Source organism: Mustelus asterias, unplaced genomic scaffold (genome assembly GCF_964213995.1).
Source record: "Mustelus asterias unplaced genomic scaffold, sMusAst1.hap1.1 HAP1_SCAFFOLD_3177, whole genome shotgun sequence".
NCBI classification, from domain to species: Eukaryota; Metazoa; Chordata; class Chondrichthyes; order Carcharhiniformes; family Triakidae; genus Mustelus; species Mustelus asterias.
The window spans coordinates 4,748-17,500 of NW_027593122.1; the positions used below are offsets into that span (position 1 = coordinate 4,748).

The 12,753-nt window shown below is 50.8% G+C and overlaps 1 long non-coding RNA gene across 1 annotated transcript in view; it reads left to right on the top strand.

The window, feature by feature from the left end:
• Positions 1-405: 405 nt before the first annotated feature.
• LOC144490332 (uncharacterized) overlaps positions 406-12,753 on the top strand; it is a 32,359-nt gene continuing 20,011 nt past the window's right edge. Inside the window, exon 1 of the long non-coding RNA XR_013497221.1 lies at positions 406-531. This is a non-coding gene — a long non-coding RNA (uncharacterized LOC144490332). The remainder of the gene's footprint in view (positions 532-12,753) is intronic.

Here is a 12,753-nt window from a genome sequence, read left to right on the forward strand (position 1 = left end):
GTGCGTGGGGGGGTCCTTGATTATGCCGGCTGCTTTTCCCCGAGGCTGCGGGAAGTGTAGACAGAGTCAATGGATGGGAGGCTGGTTTGCGTGATGGATTGGGCAGTGACAATAATGAATCAAATCAAATCAAATCGCATTAAGTTGATCTTTCTCTGCACACAAGCTGTGACAGGAACACGACATTCTGCACCCTCTCCTTTCCTTCTCTATGAATGGTATGCTTTGTCTGTATAGCGTGCAAGAAACAATACCTTTCACAGTATGTTAATACATGTGACAATAATAAATCAAATCAAATCAATCCTCCCTGTCTCCTCCCCCCACTCGCAATCTCAATCCCAATCCTCTCTCTCACTCCCAATCCTCTCTCCCCAGTGGCTCCAGTCCGGATTTTCCCTCCCTCCCTGTGTTCTCTGCCTCCCCCCGCTGAGCCGGGGACACTGGAAGTGGCGCCAGTCCTGTGGGAGACCCGGGCGCTGGAAGGCAGGCCCTGCCGGATCGGGATCGAGTGGCTGCAGCCCAGGGGGGGTCAGTGAGTTTCTTGGGGGGGGGAAGGGAAGGGAAGGGAAGGGGGTGCGACTTGGGGGAAGATCTGTGTCTGGCTGAAGAAGCATATCTACATCCCACTCCTCTCCCTCTCTACAAATCCCTCCTGAAATCTCTCTGCGACCCACCAAAACAAACACAAAAAAAGTTCCCAAACTTTTCTCAAACTCTTTCCAAACTTTGTGAACTTCTTCCCTCTGAACTTTCTGCTGGAGTCCAGCACTTTCTGACACTCCACGAACATCAATTTCTGTAATACGTCCACTGAATCGCCTCTGCTTCCTCTCAAAAATCTGTTTTCCAAACTTTACTTTGTCCTAAACACAGCTTTACTCTGTATCTAACCCCGTGCTGTACCTGTCCTGGGAGTGTTTGATGGGGACAGTGTAGAGGGAGCTTTACTCTGTATCTATCCCCGTGCTGTACCTGTCCTGGGAGTGTTTGATGGGGACAGTGTAGAGGGAGCTTTACTCTGTATCTAACCCCGTGCTGTACCTGTCCTGGGAGTGTTTGATGGGGACAGTGTAGAGGGAGCTTTACTCTGTATCTAACCCCGTGCTGTACCTGTCCTGGGAGTGTTTGATGGGGGACAGTGTAGAGGGAGCTTTACTCTGTATCTAACCCCGTGTTGTACCTGTCCTGGGAGTGTTTGATGGGGACAGTGTAGAGGGAGCTTTACTCTGTATCTAACCCCGTGCTGTACCTGTCCTGGGAGTGTTTGATGGGGGACAGTGTAGAGGGAGCTTTACTCTGTATCTAACCCCGTGCTGTACCTGTCCTGGGAGTGTTTGATGGGGACAGTGTAGAGGGAGCTTTACTCTGTATCTAACCCCGTGCTCTATCTGTCCTGGGGGTGTTTGATGGGGGACAGTGTAGAGGGAGCTTTACTCTGTATCTAACCCCGTGCTGTACCTGTCCTGGGAGTGTTTGATGGGGACAGTGTAGAGGGAGCTTTACTCTGTATCTAACCCCGTGCTGTACCTGTCCTGGGAGTGTTTGATGGGGGACAGTGTAGAGGGAGCTTTACTCTGTATCTAACCCCGTGCTGTACCTGTCCTGGGAGTGTTTGATGGGGACAGTGTAGAGGGAGCTTTACTCTGTATCTAACCCCGTGCTGTACCTGTCCTGGGAGTGTTTGATGGGGACGGTGTAGAGGGAGCTTTACTCTGTATCTAACCCCGTGCTGTATCTGTCCTGGGAGTGTTTGATGGGGGACAGTGCAGAGGGAGCTTTACTCTGTATCTAACCCCGTGCTGTACCTGTCCTGGGAGTGTTTGATGGGGACAGTGTAGAGGGAGCTTTACTCTGTATCTAACCCCGTGCTGTACCTGTCCTGGGAGTGTTTGATGGGGACGGTGTAGAGGGAGCTTTACTCTGTATCTAACCCCGTGCTGTACCTGACCTGGGAGTGTTTGATGGGGGACAGTGCAGAGGGAGCTTTACTCTGTATCTAACCCCGTGCTGTACCTGTCCTGGGAGTGTTTGATGGGGACAGTGTAGAGGGAGCTTTACTCTGTATCTAACCCCGTGCTGTACCTGTCCAGGGAGTGTTTGATGGGGACAGTGTGGAGGGAGCTTTACTCTGTATCGAACCCCGTGCTGTACCTGTCCTGGGAGTGTTTGTTGGGGACAGTGTAGAGGGAGCTTTACTCTGTATCTAATCCCGTGCTGTGCCTGTCCTGGGAGTGTTTGATGGGGACAGTGTAGAGGGAGCTTTACTCTGTATCTAACCCCATGCTGTATCTGTCCTGGGAGTGTTTGATGGGGACAGTGTAGAGGGAGCTTTACTCTGTATCTAACCCCATGCTGTACCTGTCCTGGGAGTGTTTGATGGGGACAGTGTAGAGGGAGCTTTACTCTGTATCTAACCCCGTGCTGTACCTGTCCTGGGAGTGTTTGATGGGGATAGTGTAGAGGGAGCTTTACTCTGTATCTAACCCCATGCTGTACCTGTCCTGGGAGTGTTTGATGGGGACAGTGTAGAGGGAGCTTCACTCTGTATCTAACCCCGTGCTGTACCTGTCCTGGGAGTGTTTGATGGGGGACAGTGGAGAGGGAGCTTTACTCTGTATCTAACCCCGTGCTGTACCTGTCCTGGGAGTGTTTGATGGGGGACAGTGTAGAGGGAGCTTTACTCTGTATCTAACCCCGTGCTGTCCCTGTCCTGGGAGTGTTTGATGGGGACAGTGTAGAGGGAGCTTTACTCTGTATCTAACCCCGTGCTGTACCTGTCCTGGGAGTGTTTGATGGGGACAGTGGAGAGGGGGCTTTACTCTGTATCTAACCCTGTGCTGTCCCTGTCCTGAGAGTGTTTGATGGGGACAGTGTAGAGGGAGCTTTACTCTGTATCTAACCCCGTGCTGTACCTGTCCTGGGGGTGTTTGATGGGGGACAGTGTAGAGGGAGCTTTACTCTGTATCTAACCCCGTGCTGTACCTGTCCTGGGAGTGTTTGATGGGGACAGTGTAGAGGGAGCTTTACTCTGTATTTAACCCTGTTCTGTACCTGTCCTGGGAGTGTTTGATGGGGGATGGTGTAGAGGGAGCTTTACTCTGTATCTAACCCCGTGCGGTACCTGTCCTGGGAGTGTTTGATGGGGGACAGTGTGGAGGGAGCTTTCCTCTGTATCTAACCCCGTGTTGTACCTGTCCTGGGAGTGTTTGATGGGGGACAGTGTAGAGGGAGCTTTACTCTGTATCTAACCCCGTGCTGGACCTGTCCTGGGAGTGTTTGATGCGGACAGTGTCGAGGGAGCTTTCCTCTGTATCTAACCCCGTGCTTTACCTGTCCTGGGAGTGTTCGATGGGGACACTCGTTGTTTCGTTGTTTAAGAAGGGTAGCAGGGATAACCCAGGAAATTATAGGCCGGTGAGCTTGACGTCCGTGGTAGGGAAGTTGTTGGAGAGGATTCTTAGAGACAGGATGTATGTGCATTTAGAACGGAACAATCTCATTAGTGACAGACAGCATGGTTTTGTAAGAGGGAGGTCGTGCCTTACAAATTTGGTGGAGTTTTTTGAGGAACTAACAAAAACGGTTGATGAAGGAAGGGCCGTGGATGTCGTCTATATGGATTTCAGTAAGGCATTTGACAAAGTCCCACATGGCAGGTTGGTTAAGAAGGTTAAGGCTCATGGGATACAAGGAGAAGTGGCTCGATGGGTGGAGAACTGGCTTGGCCATAGGAGACAGAGGGTAGTGGTCGAAGGGTCATTTTCCGGCTGGAGGTCTGTGACCAGTGGTGTTCCGCAGGGCTCTGTACTGGGACCTCTGCTATTTGTGATATATATAAATGATTTGGAAGAAGGTGTAACTGGTGTAATCAGCAAGTTTGCGGATGACACGAAGATGGCTGGAATTGCGGATAGCGATGAGCATTGTCGGGCAATACAGCAGGATATAGATAGGCTGGAAAATTGGGCGGAGAGGTGGCAGATGGAATTTAATCCAGATAAATGCGAAGTGATGCATTTTGGAAGAAATAATGTAGGGAGGAGTTATACAATAAATGGCAGAGTCATCAGGAGTATAGAAACACAGAGGGACCTCGGTGTGCAAGTCCACAAATCCTTGAAGGTGGCAACACAGGTGGAGAAGGTGGTGAAGAAGGCATATGGTAAGCTTGCCTTTATAGGACGGGGTATAGAGTATAAAAGCTGGAGTCTGATGATGCAGCTGTATAGAACGCTGGTTAGGCCACATTTGGAGTACTGCGTCCAGTTCTGGTCGCCGCACTACCAGAAGGACGTGGAGGCATTGGAGAGAGTGCAGAGAAGGTTTACCAGGATGTTGCCTGGTATGGAGGGTCTTAGCTATGAGGAGAGATTGGGTAGACTGGGGTTGTTCTCCTTGGAAAGACGGAGAATGAGGGGAGATCTAATAGAGGTATACAAGATTATGAAGGGTATAGATAGGGTGAACAGTGGGAAGCTTTTCCCCAGGTCGGAGGTGACGATCACGAGGGGTCACGGGCTCAAGGTGAGAGGGACGAAGTATAACTCAGATATCAGAGGGACGTTTTTTTACACAGAGGGTGGTGGGGGCCTGGAATGCGCTGCCAAGTAGGGTGGTGGAGGCAGGCACGCTGACATCGTTTAAGACTTACCTGGATAGTCACATGAGCAGCCTGGGAATGGGGGGATACAAACGATTGGTCTAGTTGGACCAAGGAGCGGCACAGGCTTGGAGGGCCGAAGGGCCTGTTTCCTGTGCTGTACTGTTCTTTGTTCTTTGACAGTGTAGAGGGAGCTTTACTCTGTATCTAACCCCGTGCTGTATCTGTCCTGGGAGTGGTTGATGGGGACATTGTAGAGGGAGCTTTACTCTGTATCTAACCCCGTGCTGTACCTGTCCTGGGAGTGTTTGATGGGGACAGTGTAGAGGGAGGTTTACTCTATATCTAACCCCGTGCTGTACCTGTCCTGGGAGTGTTTGATGGGGGCAGTGTAGAGGGAGCTTTACTCTGTATCTAACCCCGTGCTGTACCTGTCCTGGGAGTGTTTGATGGGGGACAGTGTAGAACATAGAACATAGAACATAGAAAGCCACAGCACAAACAGGCCCTTCGGCCCACAAGTTGCGCCGATCACATCCCCACCTCTAGGCCTATCTATAGCCCTCAATCCCATTAAATCCCATGTACTCATCCAGAAGTCTCTTAAAAGACCCCAACGAGTTTGCCTCCACCACCACCGACGTCAGCCGATTCCACTCACCCACCACCCTCTGAGTGAAAAACTTACCCCTGACATCCCCCCTGTACCTACCCCCCAGCACCTGAAACCTGTGTCCTCTCGTAGCAACCATTTCAGCCCTTGGAAATAGCCTCTGAGAGTCCACCCTATCCAGACCCCTCAACATCTTGTAAACCTCTATCAGGTCACCTCTCATCCTTCGTCTCTCCAGGGAGAAGAGACCAAGCTCCCTCAACCTATCCTCATAAGGCATGCCCCCCAATCCAGGCAACATCCTTGTAAATCTCCTCTGCACCCTTTCAATGGCTTCAACATCTTTCCTGTAATGAGGTGACCAGAACTGCGCGCAGTACTCCAAGTGGGGTCTAACCAGGGTCCTATAAAGCTGCAGCATTATCTCCCGACTCCTAAACTCAATCCCTCGATTAATGAAGGCTAGTACGCCATACGCCTTCTTGACCGCATCCTCCACCTGCGAGGCCGATTTAAGAGTCCTATGGACCCGGACCCCAAGGTCCCTCTGATCCTCTACACTGCTAAGAATGGTACCCTTCATATTATACTGCTGCTTCATCCCATTGGGTCTGCCAAAATGGATCACCACACACTTATCCGGGTTGAAGTCCATCTGCCACTTCTCCGCCCAGTCTTGCATTCTATCTATGTCTCGCTGCAACTTCTGACATCCCTCCAAACTATCCACAACACCACCTACCTTGGTGTCGTCAGCAAACTTACCAACCCATCCCTCCACTTCCTCATCCAGGTCATTTATGAAAATGACAAACAGCAAGGGTCCCAGAACAGATCCCTGGGGCACTCCACTGGTCACTGACCTCCATGCAGAGAAAGACCCCTCCACAGGGAGCTTTACTCTGTATCTAACCCCGTGCTGTACCTGTCCTGGGAGTGTTTGATGGGGACAGTGTAGAGGGAGCTTTACTCTGTATCTAACCCCGTGCTGTACCTGTCCTGGGAGTGTTTGATGGGGACAGTGCAGAGGGAGCTTTACTCTGTATCTAACCCCGTGCTGTACCTGTCCTGGGAGTGTTTGATGGGGACAGTGTAGAGGGAGCTTTACTGTGTATCTAACCCCGTGCTGTACCTGTCCTGGGAGTGTTTGATGGGGACAGTGTAGAGGGAGCTTTACTCTGTATCTAACCCCGTGCTGTACCTGTCCTGGGAGTGTTTGATGGGGACAGTGCAGAGGGAGCTTTACTCTGTATCTAACCCCGTGCTGTACCTGTCCTGGGAGTGTTTGATGGGGACAGCGCAGAGGGAGCTTTACACTGTATCTAACCCCGTGCTGTACCTATCCTGGGAGTGTTTGATGGGGGACAGTGTAGAGGTAGCTTTACTCTGTATCTAACCCCGTGCTGTACCTGTCCTGGGAGTGTTTGATGGGGACAGTGCAGAGAGAGCTTTACTCTGTATCTCACCCCGTGCTGTACCTGTCCTGGGAGTGTTTGATGGGGGACAGTGCAGAGAGAGCTTTACTCTGTATCTAACCCCGTGCTGTACCTGTCCTGGGAGTGTTTGATGGGGACAGTGTAGATGGAGCTTTCCTCTGTATCTAACCCCGTGCTGTACCTGTCCTGGGAGTGTTTGATGGGGACAGCGCAGAGGGAGCTTTACACTGTATCTAACCCCGTGCTGTACCTATCCTGGGAGTGTTTGATGGGGGACAGTGTAGAGGTAGCTTTACTCTGTATCTAACCCCGTGCTGTACCTGTCCTGGGAGTGTTTGATGGGGACAGTGCAGAGAGAGCTTTACTCTGTATCTAACCCCGTGCTGTACCTGTCCTGGGAGTGTTTGATGGGGGACAGTGCAGAGAGAGCTTTACTCTGTATCTAACCCCGTGCTGTACCTGTCCTGGGAGTGTTTGATGGGGACAGTGTAGATGGAGCTTTCCTCTGTATCTAACCCCGTGCTGTACCTGTCCTGGGAGTGTTCGATGGGGACAGTGTGGAGGGAGCTTTACACTGTATCTAACCCCGTGCTGTACCTGCCCTGGGAGTGTTTGATGGGGGACAGTGTAGAGGGAGCTTTACTCTGTATCTAACCCCTTGCTGTACCTGTCTTGGGGAGTGTTTGATGGGGACAGTGCACAGGGAGCTTTACTCTGTACCTAACCCCGTGCTGTACCTGTCCTGGGAGTGTTTGACGGGGGACAGTGTAGAGGGAGCTTTACTCTGTATCTAACCCCGTGCTGTACCTATCCTGGGAGTGTTTGATGGGGACAGTGTAGAGGGAGCTTTACTCTGTATCTAACCCCGTGCTGTACCTGTCCTGGGAGTGTTTGATGGGGACAGTGTAGAGAGAGCTTTACTCTGTATCTAACTCCGTGCTGTACCTGTCCTGGGAGTGTTTGATGGGGAACAGTGCAGAGGGAGCTTTACTCTGTATCTAACCCCGTGCTGTACCTGTCCTGGGAGTGTTTGATGGGGACAGTGTAGAGAGAGCTTTACTCTGTATCTAACCCCGTGCTGTACCTGTCCTGGGAGTGTTTGATGGGGGGACAGTGTAGAGGGAGCTTTACTCTGTATCTCACCCCGTGCTGTACCTGTCCTGGGAGTGTTTGATGGGGGGACAGTGTAGAGGGAGCTTTACTCTGTATCTAACCCCGTGCTGTACCTGTCCTGGGAGTGTTTGATGGGGGGACAGTGTAGAGGGAGCTTTACTCTGTATCTAACACCGTGCTGTACCTGTCCTGGGAGTGTTTGATGGGGGGACAGTGTAGAGGGAGCTTTACTCTGTATCTCACCCCGTGCTGTACCTGTCCTGGGAGTGTTTGATGGGGGGACAGTGTAGAGGGAGCTTTACTCTGTATCTAACCCCGTGCTGTACCTGTCCTGGGAGTGTTTGATGGGGGGACAGTGTAGAGGGAGCTTTACTCTGTATCTAACACCGTGCTGTACCTGTCCTGGGAGTGTTTGATGGGGGGACAGTTTAGAGGGAGCTTTACTCTGTATCTAATCCCGTGCTGTACCTGTCCTGGGAGTGTTTGATGGGGGACAGTGTAGAGGGAGCTTTACTCTGTATCTAGCCCCGTGCTGTACCTGTCCTGGGAGTGTTTGATGGAGGACAGTGTGTTGTAGGTATCTACTCCCTTCCCTCCCCCTGTTTTTTGTGTCTGTGGGCTGTTGTCATTGTTTTTCTGTCGGGCAGGCAGAGAGATCCTGATCCTTGCCAGTTTTTACTCTGCCCCAGAGCATGTCAGATGAACAATGGGCACTTTGATGAACATTTCTCTGCTCAGTGCAGTTGTTACCACAACTCTGTCAGCCCAGTGTCTGCTGTGCGTACTAGCACACACTCACACACTCACACAGACCCACACAGAGACCGATACACACTCTCTCAATTCACAGCCCGCACTCCAACACCTCTACTTTCTCCGAAGACTAAGGAAATTTGGCATGTCAGCTACGACTCTCACCAACTTTTACAGATGCTCCATAGAAAGCATTCTTTCTGGTTGTATCACAGCTTGGTCTGGGGCTCCTGCTCTGCCCAAGACCGCAAGGATCTACAAAAGGGTCGTGAATGTAGCCCAATCCATCACGCAAACCAGCCTCCCATCCATTGACTCTGTCTACACTTCCCGCTGCCTCGGGGAAAAGCAGCCGGCATAATTAAGGACCCCACGCACTCCGGACATTCTTTCTTCCACCTTCTTCCGTCGGGAAAAAGATACAAAAGTCTGAGGTCACGTACCAACCGACTCAAGAACAGCTTCTTCCCTGCTGCTGTCAGACTTTTGAATGGACCTACCTCGCATTAAGTTGATCTTTCTCTACACCCTAGCTATGACTGTAACACTACATTCTGCACTCTCTCCTTTCCTTCTCTATGAATGGTATGCTTTGTCTGTGGAACGTGCAAGAAACAATATTTTTCACTATGTTAATACATGTGACAATAATAAATAAATTACTCAGTTAATGGTAAGGTGTTGGGGAGAGTTACAGAACAAAGAGATCTTGGGGTACATGTTCATAGCTCCTTGAAAGTGGAGTCACAGGTGGACAGAGCGGTGAAGAAGGCATTCGGCATGCTTGGTTTCATCGGTCAGAACATTGAATACAGGAGTTGGGACGTCTTGTTGAAGTTGTACAAGACATTGGTAAGGCCACACTTGGAATACTGTGTCCAGTTCTAGAACATAGAACATAGAACAGTACAGCACAGAACAGGCCCTTCGGCCCACGATGTTGTGCCGACCTTCATCTGAAACCAAGATCAAGCTATCCCACTCCCTACCATCCTGGTGTGCTCCATGTGCCTATCCAATAACCGCTTAAATGTTCCTAAAGTGTCTGACTCCACTATCACTGCAGGCAGTCCATTCCACACCCCAACCACTCTCTGCGTGAAGAACCTACCTCTGATATCCTTCCTATATCTCCCACCATGAACCCTATAGTTATGCCCCCTTGTAATAGCTCCATCCACCCGAGGAAATAGTCTTTGAACGTTCACTCGATCTATCCCCTTCATCATTTTATAAACCTCTATTAAGTCTCCCCTCAATCTCCTCCGCTCCAGAGAGAACAGCCCCAGCTCCCTCAACCTTTCCTCATAAGACCTACCCTCCAAACCAGGCAGCATCCTGGTAAATCTCCTCTGCACTCTTTCCAGCGCTTCCACATCCTTCTTATAGTGAGGTGACCAGAACTGCACGCAATATTCCAAATGCGGTCTCACCAAGGTCCTGTACAGTTGCAGCATAACCCCACGGCTCTTAAACTCCAACCCCCTGTTAATAAAAGCTAACACACTACATGCCTTCTTCACAGCTCTATCCACTTGAGTGGCAACCTTTAGAGATCTGTGGATATGGACCCCAAGATCTCTCTGTTCCTCCACAGTCTTCAGAACCCTACCTTTGACCCTGTAATCCACATTTAAATTTGTCCGACCAAAATGAATCACCTCACATTTATCAGGGTTAAACTCCATTTGCCATTTTTCAGCCCAGCTTTGCATCCTATCTATGTCTCTTTGCAGCCTACAACACCCCTCCACCTCATCCACTACTCCACCAATCTTGGTGTCATCAGCAAATTTACTGATCCACCCTTCAGCCCCCTCCTCTAAGTCATTAATAAAAATCACAAAGAGCAGAGGACCAAGCACCGATCCCTGCGGCACTCCGCTAGCAACCTGCCTCCAGTCCGAAAATTTTCCATCCACCACCACCCTCTGTCTTCGATCAGATAGCCAGTTACCTATCCAATCGGCCAACTTTCCCTCTATCCCACACCTCCTTACTTTCATCATAAGCCGACCATGGGGGACCTTATCAAACGCCTTACTAAAATCCATGTATATGACATCAACCGCCCTACCTTCATCAACACACCTAGTTACCTCCTCAAAAAATTCTATCAAATCTGGTCACCCTATTATAGAAAGGATATTATTAAACTGGAAAGAGTGCAGAACAGATTTACTAGGATGTTACCGGGACTTGATGGATTGAGTTATAAGGAGAGGCTGGATAGACTGGGACTTTTTTCTCTGGAGCGTAGGAGGCTGAGGGGTGATCTTATAGAGGTCTATAAAATAATGAGGGTCACAGATCAGCTAGATAGTCAATATCTTTTCTCAAAGGTCGAGGAGTCTAAAACTAGAGGGCACAGGTTTAAGGTGAGAGGGGAGAGATACAAAAGTGTCCAGAGGGGCAATTTTTTCCCCACAGAGGGTGGTGAGTGTCTGGAACAAGCTGCCAGAGGCAGTAGTCGAGGCGGGTACGATTTTGTCTTTTAAAAAGTGTTTAGATAGTCACATGGGTACGATGGGTATCGAGGGATATGGGGAAACGCGGGCAATTGGGATTAGTTTAGGTGTTTAAAAAGAAAGGGTGGCCTGGATAAGTTGGGCCGAAGGGCCTGTTTCCGTGCTGTAAACCTCTCTGACTCTATGACCATAAATCAAATCAAATCAAAAATCGAACATCCTCCCGCATCTCGCTCACTCTTGTGTCTGGTCCGCGACAGAAGTTGGGGCTTAGGCGAGTTGGGGTCCACAGTTCCCTCAAGGCCTGGTGTGTCTGTGCGACCCTGCATGTGTGAGGGGACGGGGTGTCAGCTCTGAGGCGGTGGGGTGGGCGGAATCCCTCTTTATTATCACTCGATGTTTTTCCAATTCCTGTACATGGGGCGTCACTGTCCGTCCCCAGCGTTTATTGCCCTTTCCTCGTTGCCCCTGGAGACGGCGGTGGGTGAAGCCGCCCCTTCTTGAACCCGCTGCGGTTCCCCTGTGGTGTGGGGAACACCCTCAGTGCCGTTAGGGAGGGAGTTCCAGGACTGGGACCCCAGCCGCAGTGAAGGAGCGGCCGATATATTCCCAAGTCGGGAGGGTGAGCGTGGTTTGGAGTGGGGGGGGTACCTTGCAGGGGGTGGTGTTCCCCATGTGTCTGCTGCCCCCCCCCCGTCCTTCTCGACGGTGACGGGTTTGGAAGGTGCTGTCGAAGGAGCCTCGGCGAGTCGCTGCGGTGTATCTTATAGACGGTACACACACACACTGCTGCCACGGTGCGTGGGTGGTGGAGGGAGCGAATGTGTGTGGATGGGGCGCCCATCAGAGCGGGGCTGCTTTGTCCTGGACGGTGTCGAGCATCTCGAGTGTTGTCGGAGGCGCTCCCAGCCAGGCAAGCGGACAATATTCCACCACACTCCTGACTTGTCTCCTTGTAGATGGTGGACAGGCTTTGGGGGGAGTCAGGAGGTGAGTTACTTCATGGGGAAGCGATGGACAAGTGGTATTATCACTAGACTATTAATCCAGAAACTCAGCTCATGTTCTGGGGGACCCGGGTTCGAATCCCCGCCACGGCAGATGGTGGAATTTGAATTCAATAAAAAATATCTGGACTTAAGAATCTACTGATGACCGATTGTGGGGAAAACCCATCTGGTTCACTAATGCCCCCTTTAGGGAAGGAAATCTGCCGCCCTTACCCCGGTCTGGCCTACCTGTGACTCCAGAGCAACACACAGCCATGTGGGTGACTCTCCACTGCCCTCCAAGGGGCAACTAGGGATGGGCAATAAATGCTGGACCCGGCCAGCGTCGACCCCATGTCCCATGAGTGAGTGGAAAAAAGAGATTCCCAGCCTCTGAACACTGAATGGCAAGGGGCGGTGGTTAGTGCGTCTCTGACTGGTAATGGTCATTGCCTGGTATTTGTGTGGCGTGAATGTTAGTGGGCACTTGTCAGCCCAAGCCTGGATATTGTTCGAATCTTGCTCCATTTGGAGAGGGCCAGACTTCAGTATCTGAGGAGTCGCGAATGATTTGATTTGTTATTGTCACATGTATTAACAGGCAGTGAAAAGTATTGTTTCTTGCGCGCTATACAGACAAAGCATACCGTTCATAGAGAAGGAAAGGAGAGGGTGCAGAATGTAGTGTTACAGTCATAGCTAGGGTGTAGAGAAAGATCAACTTAACGCGAGGTCGGTCCATTCAAAAGTCTGACAGCAGCAGGGAAGAAGCTGTTCT